This window comes from Chiloscyllium plagiosum, chromosome 11 (genome assembly GCF_004010195.1).
Source record: "Chiloscyllium plagiosum isolate BGI_BamShark_2017 chromosome 11, ASM401019v2, whole genome shotgun sequence".
Lineage (NCBI taxonomy): Eukaryota > Metazoa > Chordata > Chondrichthyes > Orectolobiformes > Hemiscylliidae > Chiloscyllium > Chiloscyllium plagiosum.
In genome coordinates this window covers 60,718,915-60,732,254 of record NC_057720.1, presented here as the reverse complement: position 1 = coordinate 60,732,254, position 13,340 = coordinate 60,718,915, and the positions used below count along the sequence as shown (strand labels likewise).

The 13,340-nt window shown below is 39.1% G+C and overlaps 1 protein-coding gene across 1 annotated transcript in view; it reads right to left on the bottom strand.

The window, feature by feature from the left end:
* kifap3a (kinesin-associated protein 3a) overlaps window positions 1–13,340 on the bottom strand; it is a 218,747-nt gene that overhangs the window by 205,038 nt on the left and 369 nt on the right. The window lies entirely within an intron of this gene.

The window sequence follows — 13,340 nt, the reverse complement described above, 5'->3', positions numbered from 1 at the left end:
AATCCAGACAGGAAGCGAGGTATCAGAGGAATTCACTGGACTTTATAGTGACAATCCGAGACATTTTGTGGGGGAACGGGCTAATACATTTGAAATTTGAGGAAAAGAAAATAATAAACCAGTTCCACATATTTTTAGTTGGTGCCTCACTGAAAAAGACTAAAAATCATTAAAGAAAGCAAGATAGCCACTCTTGCTCAAGTAATCCTTCCTAAAAATAAAATCAAAAACAATACGCCATTTGCAAATATATTTAGGCAATGTCTCCAGCATTACAATCACATTAAAAGAGGTGGAATGGCTTTCCCTCTTTTCCAACTCCTTGGTTTTTTTTATTTTTCTCGCCTGCCAGTTCAGTGAGTGCTTAATGGCTTACAGACTGTGACTGTAAAAGACACAAACAGTTTACCTCAAGTTTTAAAAAGAGAACAGTATTTATTATACTTAACGTAGTCTAAGTAAAAGCCATGTCAATGTTTATGCGCATATAGTTACAATAAAGGCTGGAAGTGTGCAGTTACTCTCACCTCATTACTACAGAGGTCACAGATACCAAAATGACCAATTAAATGCCTTATCTTTCTCTGATGTTAAACAAAATGGATCAATGTGGTTTCTTAACAAACACTTAATTATTAGTCATCAAAACAAAGTGAATCTTCATTGAATAAATTAAGTATCCACACAACAAATGCAAACACACACATACTTCAGGAGGAAAGAAATAAAAATGGATTCATTTGCAGAGATTGACTTTCTGGGAAAAAAACAACTTTGGCCTTTAAAATAACAGATTGGCCAAAGGGTTAAGCACACCATGATCTGAAGTCTGTTACTCAGATGTTCTGGCACGTGCAGTCAAGTCAGTAAATTTAGACAGCAGCTTCCAAACCCACGACCACTCCAAGATACAAGGACAAGCGCAGCAGATACATGAGAACGCCACCTGAAAGATCCCCTCCAAGCTCACTTTCCACAACCCAATAAATAAAACACACACACTTGTCTCAAGAGGCCTTTATACATAACTTGCTTAGGAAATGCCGAATTAAGAATTTCTTTCAATCAATCTCTCAGAAGAGCAAATAGATTTCATCGTAAACTCAACAAGAAGCTTCTTTGAGATAGGAGATAAGCTAAGCAGTTCTTCCCAGCAGGCCTCAAACCATCTCCAACAATTCCATCCTTGAAAGAAATGAAACCACATCTTTAAATGCATTCCGTTGTGAAGTGCAAACAAAACAACTTACCGCATGCATACACTCATTCTCATTCATTCTTTCAATGTGGCCTGTACAGTTATCTTGGATACCTTTGTAATCCTTAGACAATTCAAACAAAGTTATGTCCTTGACAAAGCACAGGCAATTACATTGTTCATATTGCAGAGAAAAGCTATCTATAAAACATAAGCTTATAATTAGCAAATACAGTCAAGTAGACAAGCATTCTCGTTTTTACATTTTTCCACTAAGATTAGGGTAATGATCAGAATATACCAATAACTGTCTATAATCACTGTCTATAGTTCACAATGTTGAAAAACCAGTAGCAATCTGTGTTCTGACAGAGCAAGGATGTACTGTTGAAGCTGTATAAGGCCCTGGTCAGACCACATTTGGAATACTGAGAGCAATTATGGGTCCCATATCGAAGAAAGGATGTGCTGGTCTTGGAGGACATCCAGAGAAGGTTCACAAAAATGGTCCCAGGGATGAAGAGCTTGTCATGTGGACAGGTTGATGACTGCATCTTTGCGCAGTCATATAGATGCACAGCACAGAAACAGATCCTTTCATCCAACCGACCACTGCCGACCAGATATCCAAAACTAATCTAGTCCCATTTGCCAGCACTTAGCCCATAATTCTCTCAACTCTCCCCATTCATATATCCATCCAGATGCCTTTTAAGTTTTGTAATTGCACCATCCTATGTGTGAAAAAGTTGCCCCTTAAATCTGTCCCCCTCACCCTAAACTTATGCCTTCTAGCTCTGGACTTCCCCAAACCAGGGAAAAGACATTGTCTATTTATCCTATCCATGCCCCTCATGATTTTATAAATCTCTATAAAGTCACCACGCAGCCTCTGCTCCAGGGAAAACAGCTCTAGCCTACTCAGCATCTCCCTATAGTTCAAACCCTCAGACCATGGCGACATCCTTTTACATCTTTGCTGAACCATTACAAGTTTCACAATATTCTTCTGATGGGAGGGAGACAAGAATTGCACGCAATATTCCAAAAGTGGCCACACCAATACAGCTGTGACATGATCTCGCAACCCCTATACTCAATGCACTGAACACTAAGAAGGGAAGCATATCAAATGCCCTTTTCACTATCCTAACTACCTGCAACTCTGCTTTCAAGGAACAATGAACCTGCACTCAGAGGTCTCTTTGTTCAGCAACACTCCCCTGTACCTTACCATTAAGTGTACAAGTCCTGCACTGATTTGCCTTTTCAAAATGCAGTTCCTCACAGTTATCCACCTGCCACTTCTCAACCCGTTGGCCCATCTGATCAAGATCCCATTGTACTCTGAGGTAACCTTTTTTGCTGTCCATTACACCTCCAATTTTGGAGTCATCTGCAAACTTACTAACTATACCTCCTATGATCATATCCAAATTATTTATATAAATGATGGAGTTTAGAAGTTTGAGAAGGGATCTCATTGAAACTAATAGAATACGTAAGCAGCCTGGATAGGGTGCACATGGAGAAGATGTTTTGAATCGAAGAGAAGACAAGAACCCAAGGGCACAGCCTCAGAGTGAAGGCAAGACCCTTTAGAAATGAGGAGGAGGAGGAATTTCTTCAGCCAGAGGATTGCGAATCTGTGGAATTCATTGTATGGAAAGCTCTAAACGCCAAGCCATTGAATGTATTTTAGAGATAGATAGGTTCTTTATTACTAAGGTTATGGGAATAAGGCTGGAGGAGGAGGTTGAGAAATATATTAGCCATGATTAAATGGAGGAGCAGACTTGATGAGGCAAATAAAGTCGTAGAGTCATAGAGATGTACAGCATGGAAACAGGCCCTTCGGTCCAACTCATCCATGCCAACCAGATATCCCAACCCAATCTAGTCCCACCTGCCAGCATCTGGCCCATACCTCTCCAAACCCTTCCTATTCATATACCCATCCAAATGCCTTTTAAATGTTACAATTGTACCAGCCTCCACCACTTCCTCTGGCAGCTCATTCCATATGTGTACCATCTCTGCGTGAAAAAGTTGCCCCTTAGGTCTCTTTTATATCTTTCTCCTCTCACCCTAAACCTATGCCCTCTCGTTCTGGACTCCCCGACCCCAGGGAAAAGACTTTGTCTATTTATCCTATCCATTCCCCTCATAACTTTGTAAACCTCTAAGGTCACCCCTCATCCTCTGACACTCCAGGGAAAACAGCCCCAGCCTGTTCAGCCTCTCCCTATAGCTCAAATCTTCCAACCCTGGCAACATCCTTGTAAATCTTTTCTGAACCCTTTCAAGTTTCACAACATCCTTCCGATAGGAAGGAGACCAGAACTGCACGCAATATTTCAACAGTGGCCTAACCAATGTCCTGTACAGCCACAAAAATGCAGCACCTCACATTTATCTGAATTAAACTCTATCTGCCACTTCTCAGCCCAATGGCCCATCAGGTCAAGATGCTGTTGTAATCTGAGGTAACCCTCTTCGCTGACCACTACACCTCCAATTTTGGTGTCATCTGCAAACTTACTAACTGTACCTCTTATGCTTTGTAGTTTATTTTTCGAATGAGTATCAATTTTTTGTCATTTATATAAATGATTTGGATATGAACATAGGAGATATAGTAAGTTTGCAGATGACATCAAAATTTGAAGTGTCGTGGACAGTGAAGAATATTACCTCAGGTTACAATGGGCTGAGGAATGGCAGATGGAGTTTAATTTAGATAAATGCATGGTACTGCATTTTGGTAAAGCAAATCTTATACACTTAATGGTAAGGTCCTAGGAAGTGTTGCTGAACAGAGACCTTGGAGTGCAGATTCATAGCTCCTTGAAACTAGAGTCACAAGTAGATAAGTTAGTGAAGGCAGCGTTTGGTATGCTTTCGTTTATTGCTCAGAGTATTGAGTGCAGGAGTTGGGAGGTCATGTTCCGGCTGTACAAGACATAGGTTAGGCCACTGTTGGAATATTGCGTGCAATTCTGGTCTCCTTCCTATTGGAAAGATGTTGTGAAACTTGAAAGGTTCAGAAAAGATTTACAAGGATGTTGCCAGGATTCGAGGGTTTGAGCTATAGGGAGAGGCTGAACAGGCTGGGGTTGTTTTCCTTGGAGTGTCATAGGCTGAGGGGTGACCTTATAGAGGTTTATAAAATCATGAGGGGCATGGATAGAATAAATAGACAAAGTCATTTCTCTGGGGTCGGGGAGTCCAGAACTAGAGGGCATTGGTTTAGGGTGAGTGGGGAAAGATATAAAAGAGACCTAAGGGCAACCTTTTCACACAGAAGGTAGTGCATGTATGGAATGAGCTGCCAGAGGATGTGGTGGAGGTTGGTACAATTACAACATTGAAAAGACATCTGGATGGGTCTGTAAATAGAAAGGGTTCAGAGGGATATGGGCCCGGTGCTGGCAAATGGGACTAGATTAGGATGAGATACCTGGTCAGCATGGATGAGTTGGACCGAAGGATCTGTTTCCATGTTGTACATTCTATGACTTGCAAATCACTGGCAGCAATTGCTACCTTGAAACGGTTAGTGAAATTTGGTCAGCAAAAATTTATTCTCAGCCAAAATATATCGCAGTAAGAAGGAAATATTCTAGGATAGGGATAGACCAACCATGGCTAACCAAGAAAGCTAAGGAGAGTATTAAGTTGAAAGAAAAAGCATATAAAGGATATAAAAATCAGTGACAGCCTCAGGAACTGGTACAAATTCAGAATCCAGCAAAACAGGACTAAAACAATTATGAAGACAGAAAATAAACGTAAAGGGCAAACTACTGAGGAATATAAAAACTGACAAAAAAAGCTTCTTTCAGCATTAAAAAAAAAGGACAAATGTCAAAATGAACTTAGAAAATCAATCTATCAGACGGTTGTGGCAAACAAAGAAATGGCAGAGGAGTTAAACAGATATTTTGCATCAGTCTTTATGGTGGAAAATTCTTTGAGCATTGTATTAGTACTAAAGAACACTAACGGGAAGAATTAAGCAGCATCATCTTTTGAGGAGTAGAAAGACACACACTAATGGGGCTGAAGGTAGATATGTCCTTGGTCCTGATGGCTTACATCCTAGGATATAAGGGAAGACAATGATCTAGCGGTATTATCACTGGAGTGTTAATTCACAGATCATAGCAGATAGTGATATTTGAATTCAATAAATCTAGAATTAAGAGTCTAATGATGAATATGAAACCATTGTCACTTGTCAGAATAATCCACCTGATTCACTAATGTCCTTTCGGGAAGGAAACTGCCATCCGCACCTGGTTTGGTCTACATGTGACTCCAGACCCACAGTAATGTGATTCCCCTGAGTTGGGAGAGTCCAAAACTAGAGGGCATAGGTTTAGGGTGAGAAGGGGAAGATATAAAAGAGACCTAATGGGCAACTTTTTCACGCAGAGGGTGGTATATGTATGCCAGAGGAAGTGGTGGAGGCTGGTACAATTGCAACATTTAGAAGGCATTTGGATGGGTATATGAATAGGAAGGGTTTGGAGGAATATGGGCTGGTTGCTGGCAGGTGGGACTAGATTGGGTTGGGATAACTGGTCAGCATTGATGGGTTGGACCAAAAGGTCTGTTTTCGTGCTGTAAATCTCTATGACTGTATGACTCTGAACTGCCCTCTGGGCAATTAGGAATGAACAATTAATGCTGGTCCAGCCAGTAACACCCTCATCCCTTGAATGAATAAAAAATAGATGCTCAAAGAAGTAGCAAGAGGTAGTTCATGCATTGATTTTAATTTTCCAAATATCATGCGAGTCTGAAGAAATACTGAAGGACTGGAAATTTGTCAATGTGACAATTATTCAAAAACAGGGAGGCAGAAAATGGCCTAACTCTAGACCAATAAGCATAACGCCTATTATTGAAAAACCTTTGGAATCAATTCATAGCAGAATATTGGAAAATCATAATCAAGCACAATCAGTACAGCTTTATGAAAGGAAAATTACATCTGACTAATTTATTCAAATTTTTCAGAAGTCGCAATCAGAATTGCTAGAGGGGAATCAATGTATTTTAACTTCCAAAAGGTGTCTGACAAGGTACTACACAAAAGATTAAGTCATAAGAGCCCACAGTGTTGGAGATAGTATATTGGTATGAGTAGAGAATTGGTTAATAGGCAGGAAACAACAAGTGGGGATAAAGAGTTCTTTTTCAGGTTGGCAACCTTTGATCAATGGGGTTTCACAAGGATCAGTGTCATAGAGTCATAGAGATGTACAGCATAGAAACAGACCCTTTGGTCCAACCCATCCATGCCGACCAGATATCCCAACCCAATCTAGCCCCACCTGGCCCACATCCCTTATTCATATACTCATCTTTGGTCAAAAGGCAGGTTGCGTGAGGGATACAAACAGCTTACAGAAAGATAACAAAAGGTTAAATATATGAGGAAAGATTTGGCAAATGAAATTTAACATGAGTAAATGTGGAGTTGTTCAGTTTGGAATAGAGAAAAGAACAGTATTATTTAAATAGAGAAAACCTGCAGAAAGCTGCAACACAAAGGGATCTGGAAGTACTTGCACACAAAATACAGAAAGCTAACGCACAGACCATATTGACCTGAGACAACGAATTCTTTCTCCAGTAATCCAGGTGGTCACTTGGATAATTTACCTTTCCATTCTTTTTAACTATTACATATGGACAACATAATGGTGTTTTCAATGGTTCACTTGCAAAGCCAGTGATACTAACATCTCGCTTCCCTTGTTGAAATATATAGGACATGGCTTTCTTGTTCACACCCATTGTCTTATGAGTCTAAGATGTTTTTGAGCAACCTTGCAGGTTTCCATTAGCCCACCTTGGAATACAGATACATAGAAAAGTATATGTGACTCATCCTTCATTTCTAATAACTAACCCTTCATTAGTTTCAGAGGACTCCTTACCTCATGGTCATAAACTAATTCAAAAAGGACAATAAGCAGTCGGCTCATTAGGCAAACACCATACAACAAACAAAAGAAATTCAAGTCCTTTGCCCTAATCATATGGATATTCATGACAGTATGTTCTCAACATTATTTTGAGGGTTTGTTGGTACCCACAGGAAGCAGCAGGTAATTTGATTCTTTGCATTCTGCCTGCCAACACGAAGTCAAACAGCAAGCACAGCTCAAAACATGCAAGTTTGTTTGAGCGAAAGAGTAGTACAGAGAGAACAAACCGACTTTGGCTCTTCAATGTTGTTGAAACCATACTCATTCAGGCAAGTAGAGAGTATTCCCATCACAATTTTGACTTGTGCCTTGTGTCACAAAGCTGGTCCCTTTTTTCCTAAAAGTTGTTCCTTTTCTCAAGAATATCATGTTCGTGATTTTTTTCAGAGGGGTCAAGAACAGGCCAATTGGACTAGTTTGGTACAGAGATGTTATGCATTTTGAGAGGTTTGTTGTTTTTATGTAAATCGATGAGACTTCAGGACGAAGTGGTCATGTTTTCGACATGACCTGTACAATGGAAGGGGAGTGGTCAGCTCTCTAGCTGAGCAGTTCAGTCCAGAACTAGTTGGGAGTTCAGCAGTGGACTGTATGAACAGGCTCTCTCTTTCCTCTTCTGCCCTTCTAACTTCAACTTTTTTTTTTAAACTGTGTTTTAAGAGGGTTTGCTTATTTGGACTGTTGTATATATTCGGAACAGCATAATTAAGTCTAGTTTGGTTCGACTGAGTTCTGTAGGGGTTCTTAATTCTGTTCTTTGTGTTTCAAAGTGTAATTTTGTGAATACATTTTTGTCTGTTTTAAAACCTGGCATTCAACCTCGTTAACTTACTGCGTGTAATTTTCACTGTACACTTACCGAAACCAATTGCGAAGTTATGGTCTGGGCTGCCTGCTTAAGAATGTTTGAGTGGTCTAGCCTAGTCCATAACACGTGTAAATGGAAGAAAAGCTTTGGAGAGTCACTTGCTGAAAGATTCCTAGTCATAATATTTAAATAGTTAGTCCAGTTCGGTTCCTGGTTAACAGTAATGCCTACAATATTGATAGTGAAGGCTTCAGTGATTGGCAAGATTATTAGATTCTTTTGTGGAGATGCACTTGCATGGCACAAATGTCACTTGCCACCTGTTGGCCCAAATCTGGATATGGTCCAGGTCTAACTGCATTTGTGCACAGGCTACTTCAGTATCTGAGAAGTCACAGATGCTGAACGTTGTACAATCATTAGAAAATATCCCCATTGTCAACCTTATAATGGAAGGAAGACCATTGATGAAGCAGCTGAAGATGACTCAACATAGGACACACCCATGATGAAGTCCTGTAATGATGGTCTGGAGCTGAGATGACTGACCTCCCTCCATACCAGGTAACATCCTAGTAAATCTCCTCTGAACCCTTTCCAAAGCTTCTCCATCCTCCGATGCATTGTTTAAGTGAACTATTCACAACAATGTGAATCAGAGCTTAGATATGATTTGCTAGTTGTGAAATTATTTAGCTGTCTATCACTTGCTACTTATGATGCTTGGCACACAAGTAAAGCCTGTTTTGTAGCATCACATTTGTCCAGCATGTTTACAGTTAGCATTTCTGGTATCCCAGTTGATGCCATGTGGTTCATCCAGTTTCATTCATTTCTCACGGTTCATATAATTGATTAGCTTGCTCGGCCATTTCAGAGGGCTGCTAACTGTCTGGATGGGTGTGGATCTGGAGTCACGTGTAGGCCAAACAAGGTAAGTACAGCCATTTCCTTTCCTAAATGATACTAGTGAAGTAAATGGGTTTTTGCAGTAATCGACAATGGTCTTAGACTTTTAATTCCAAACTTTTCTTTATTGGATTCAAATTCCACCATTTGCCATGTAGGTTTCAAGGCTGGATCCCCAGAACATTCACTGAGTCACTGGATTACTAGCCAAGCAACAAAACCATTGAACCATGGTCACACACTTACAGAATGCAAGCGTTAATATTGTACTAAAAACAACTGCGATGCTAACTCCTTCAGTGACCATAACCATTTTTCACACACTTCTCACACTGTCTTATCCAAAACCCTCTAGGTGACCATGTTCTCCTCATAACCAGAGATTAGGAACTCTGTTAAAGATAACGTAATGGGCAATGTCGGGTTTGCCCCACTAATTGAACAACATGCTATACGTCAATGCCACATTGCTCTGTCTGTTACAAGAAGCACTGAAGAAAATATATTTCATGCAGCAAGGTCAGGACCAGTACATTCCATTCAATTATCCATTTATTTTCCATCTGTTACACCTGTCCCTTTGTGATCTGTTGCAGCCTTCCTGTACCTCACATTTTAGCTTCTTATTTATTCCCAAAGGAGTCTTTCATTTGATTTCTGAGGATTATGTCTCAATGTTGAAAGTTCAAGTAACTGATTTTGACAAGTTGAAAATTAGCTTAAAGAGTCTCACTTTGCAAATGGCAAATACCTTGAACATCTGTCCAGCACTAGTACAACTAAAGAGAACAGGAGAAATTAGACGTTGTTTTGTAATAGATCTGAACCTCTAAAACTGCTAGGAATAGAACATTATGTATAGAATTCATACAATTAAAATCCATTAGAAACCTGGCGAGAGTAATGAAGTAATACTTAGTCTGCAGAATGAACTGCATTATAATTGCTAATTGAAATGAACACTCATTTTAAGTAAATATGTGACAATCCTGAAAGCTATCAGGCATAATCAGCAACAACAATTTGCACGCTTATCGCATCTTAAAACATACCAATTGTTTCATTACAGGTGGGTGGGTAGACAGTGAACAAATTCCAAGACATGGAAAGGAAGACTATAATGGCTATGTGAGTGGTATTTTTATCCAACATCCAAAAAGGATATTCACTATGCTACACAACCACATACGAATGTTAATGCTGGTGCATGGGCAGTTAAATACACTGCACAGATCAGTGATTAACACTGTATTCCTTCAACTGTTTATTATAGGCAGAGTACAGACTGCATTGATTAGGTCCAAATTGCAAAATCCAAAACGAGGATGTCTGTTCGATGTGATTTCATGATTGACAGCACTTGCTGAAAAATCTTGAGTGCATTATAAGGTACCCCAGCAATTAATTTTGATATGTAGTCAAACTTGTAATGTAGCTGAAAATGTGTTGCTGGAAAAGCGCAGCAGGTCAGGCAGCATCCAAGGAGCAGGAGAATCAACGTTTCGGGCATGAGCCCTTCTTCAGGAATCTTGTAATGTAGCTCACTTATACTTCCAAGAAGCAAGAAACAAGGAGCAACCAGTTCTCTGCAAACAACATGGCCTTGTGCATTTTTTTAAAATCACCCTGATCTTTCGGAACCTATAGTTCCCCATAACATTCTCAATGACAACACCTCAGTCAATCTCAGATGGTATGCCAATCAATCAGTATTCTTTTCTCTTGCAGCATAAAACTGTTCGGATAGACTGAAATTTGGCATTCATGCATTCTTTCTGATGACTGCAAGGCAAAAAAACTTTGCCAACATGTCTCTCTTTTCAGCAATATTAAAGAAGAAGTTAGACAATGCTTAAATGAATACCTGAACTTTTACAGGTGAAGGGAGAGAAATAATTTTGGAGGAAGTTCCAAAAGGAGCTTAATCTAAAATCTAATTGAAAGATGACAGTTTTGACAATGTAATATTTCCCCATATCTGCACCAAAGGGTCAACCAAGGTTATGGACTCAAATTTCTGAAGTCCTCATCCCAGAATCTTTTAACTTGGTTTCATGTGTCACCATTGAGTCTGAAATAAGTGCTCGCTCAGTAAAACTGTTACATCATGTTAACATACATTGGATTTATATAGCACTTTATCACATCACAACATTATAAAGTACCTCACATACAAGTAATTATGTTCAAAGTTCAGTGACCGTTACATAACTAAATTTAAAGAGGTGAAGAGACAAAAGATAGTGGATTAGTTTTTTTTTTAAACTAAAGGAACTGAATAAGACCTTTCTACCTGAATATACATATTTACACAAACTGACCAAACCAGATGTCCACGCTTCCTAATGCTTGCTTCCACCTGCTCCAGATACACACACCAGTTGTCTAAGACGTTAAATTCCAAGGATGGGATTACCCAAAACACTAGAGTTCCACAAAAAAACTTGTTCACAAAATTCCAGATAGAGAGAGTGATGCATAAACACGAGTAATCCTTTTTAATGATGTCGAGGTCTTCACTAGATTTTCTTGCACAGTGTGTAATCAATTAGTTTGGCGAGCCAACATCGTAATTTGTTCAAAACAACAGTGAAATTTAGTTTAATGGAGGATTAATTTCAGAACCTGATTTCTGACTGAGGCACACGTACACTTAGAGGACCGAATTTGTAGAACTTTGGTTTGCAGTTCAGAGAATGTAAACAAATTACAAAAATAGCACGTGGGGTCCCAGGACAATTTTGACTATTTCGATGCTTGGACAAATGAAACCCTAAACATTTTGTAACGATTTTTCAAAATCTACTTTGACCAAACTTTCAATCATCTATCGTGATGCCTCTTCTATTCATTTTAGTCTGATGCCACCTTTAACTACAACCATCTCACTCTCAACCATTTCATTGTCTATAAATTGTCAGACTGCTTTTCCAACAACCAGTGCTGGATAAACTGAAATATCCTCTAATTAGAATTTGGAAAATCTAAATTCATTGTCTTTACCAAAAACTCTGTACTTTCACATTCAATTCCATCACTCTCCTTGACAAAAGTCAAAGACTGAAGCAACCGTTGCCAACATGGTTACTTATTTTCATCACCATCCCTATCCCAATTTCAGCCATTCTACAACTCAGGATGAATGTATTGAACATTGAGGAGCATACCACAGATTTCTCAGAACGATATCAGAGTCAACAGGAAAGAATACACAAACTAGTAAAATAAAACCTGCAGATACTGATGATCTAGGATCACTGGACTTGAAACATTTACTCTGATTTCTCTCCACAGCTGCTGCCAGACCTGCTGAGTTTCACCATGAATTTTTGTTTTTGTTACACAAACTAAGAATGGATTGCTTGGATTTTAGAAGGAGTATTACAATAATCAAGATATTAAGGGAATAGATAAGATGCAATTTGGAGAACTTCTTTCCATTAGTTAGGAAGTCTAAAACTTAAGGTTTAGTCCAAATAAGTCAAACTTTTCAGAAGCAAAATTAGGAAATGTGTCCTTTTGCAAAAGGTCATAGAAATTTGCTATACATGGCAACTAATGCTAGATAAATTGCTAATTTAGAAATGTGACATATTAGTTCACCAAAGGTATTCAGGATAAGGGGAAAAAGTCACGAAATTGAGTTAGGTTACAACCATGGTATTACTGAATAAGAGAACTGGCTTGAAGGCTAAATAGATAATACCTATTTCTAACATATTTGTCACAAGCGTTAGAATATTTGATCCTATTTTGCCTGACAAAAGGTGAACCAATCATTTGCTGTTACTCATGTTGAATTGTATATGTTATGCTTAATCTCTTATTTATCCATTGTTGTTCGAGCATATGCATTTTTAAAATTTGTTTTAGATTTAATCGGCATAACAGGTTGGATGTTTTTAATCCACTCAAACAAAGAGTATCTTATAGAGAAAGTACTCCCTAACCTGGAGCAATTCAAAATACGTAGTTCTCCATTATCCTCCTCTCCCCGTCAACAAATAACGCCAAATTTAGTGTAAATTGACAAGACATCACCTGTCAGTACAGAATTATAGACATCTAAAAATTTGTCAACTACCAGCTGATAAACAGCCCGATGGCATCCAACGTTGACTCTTACGATTCAACGAGCTCATCTGGTGAGTGTCCCAATCATCGCAACCAGAGTTGACATGAGTGACCTCGTCAACCGAGGGCGTGGTAGAGAAAGAAATCCTTTGACCCCCGTATCAACAAAGGAAGACTCAGTTTAGCTGCGAATAATGCCCTCTATTATAAAAGAGGATAGCAGCATTCATGATCCGGGCTGACTCATCCAGAATACAATAATACAATCTATATGGGAGCCACCTTGAAATGATCCCCATGGCGGTGTCAGCATCATCAAGGGAGACAGGATTGTGCACTTTGCATCCTC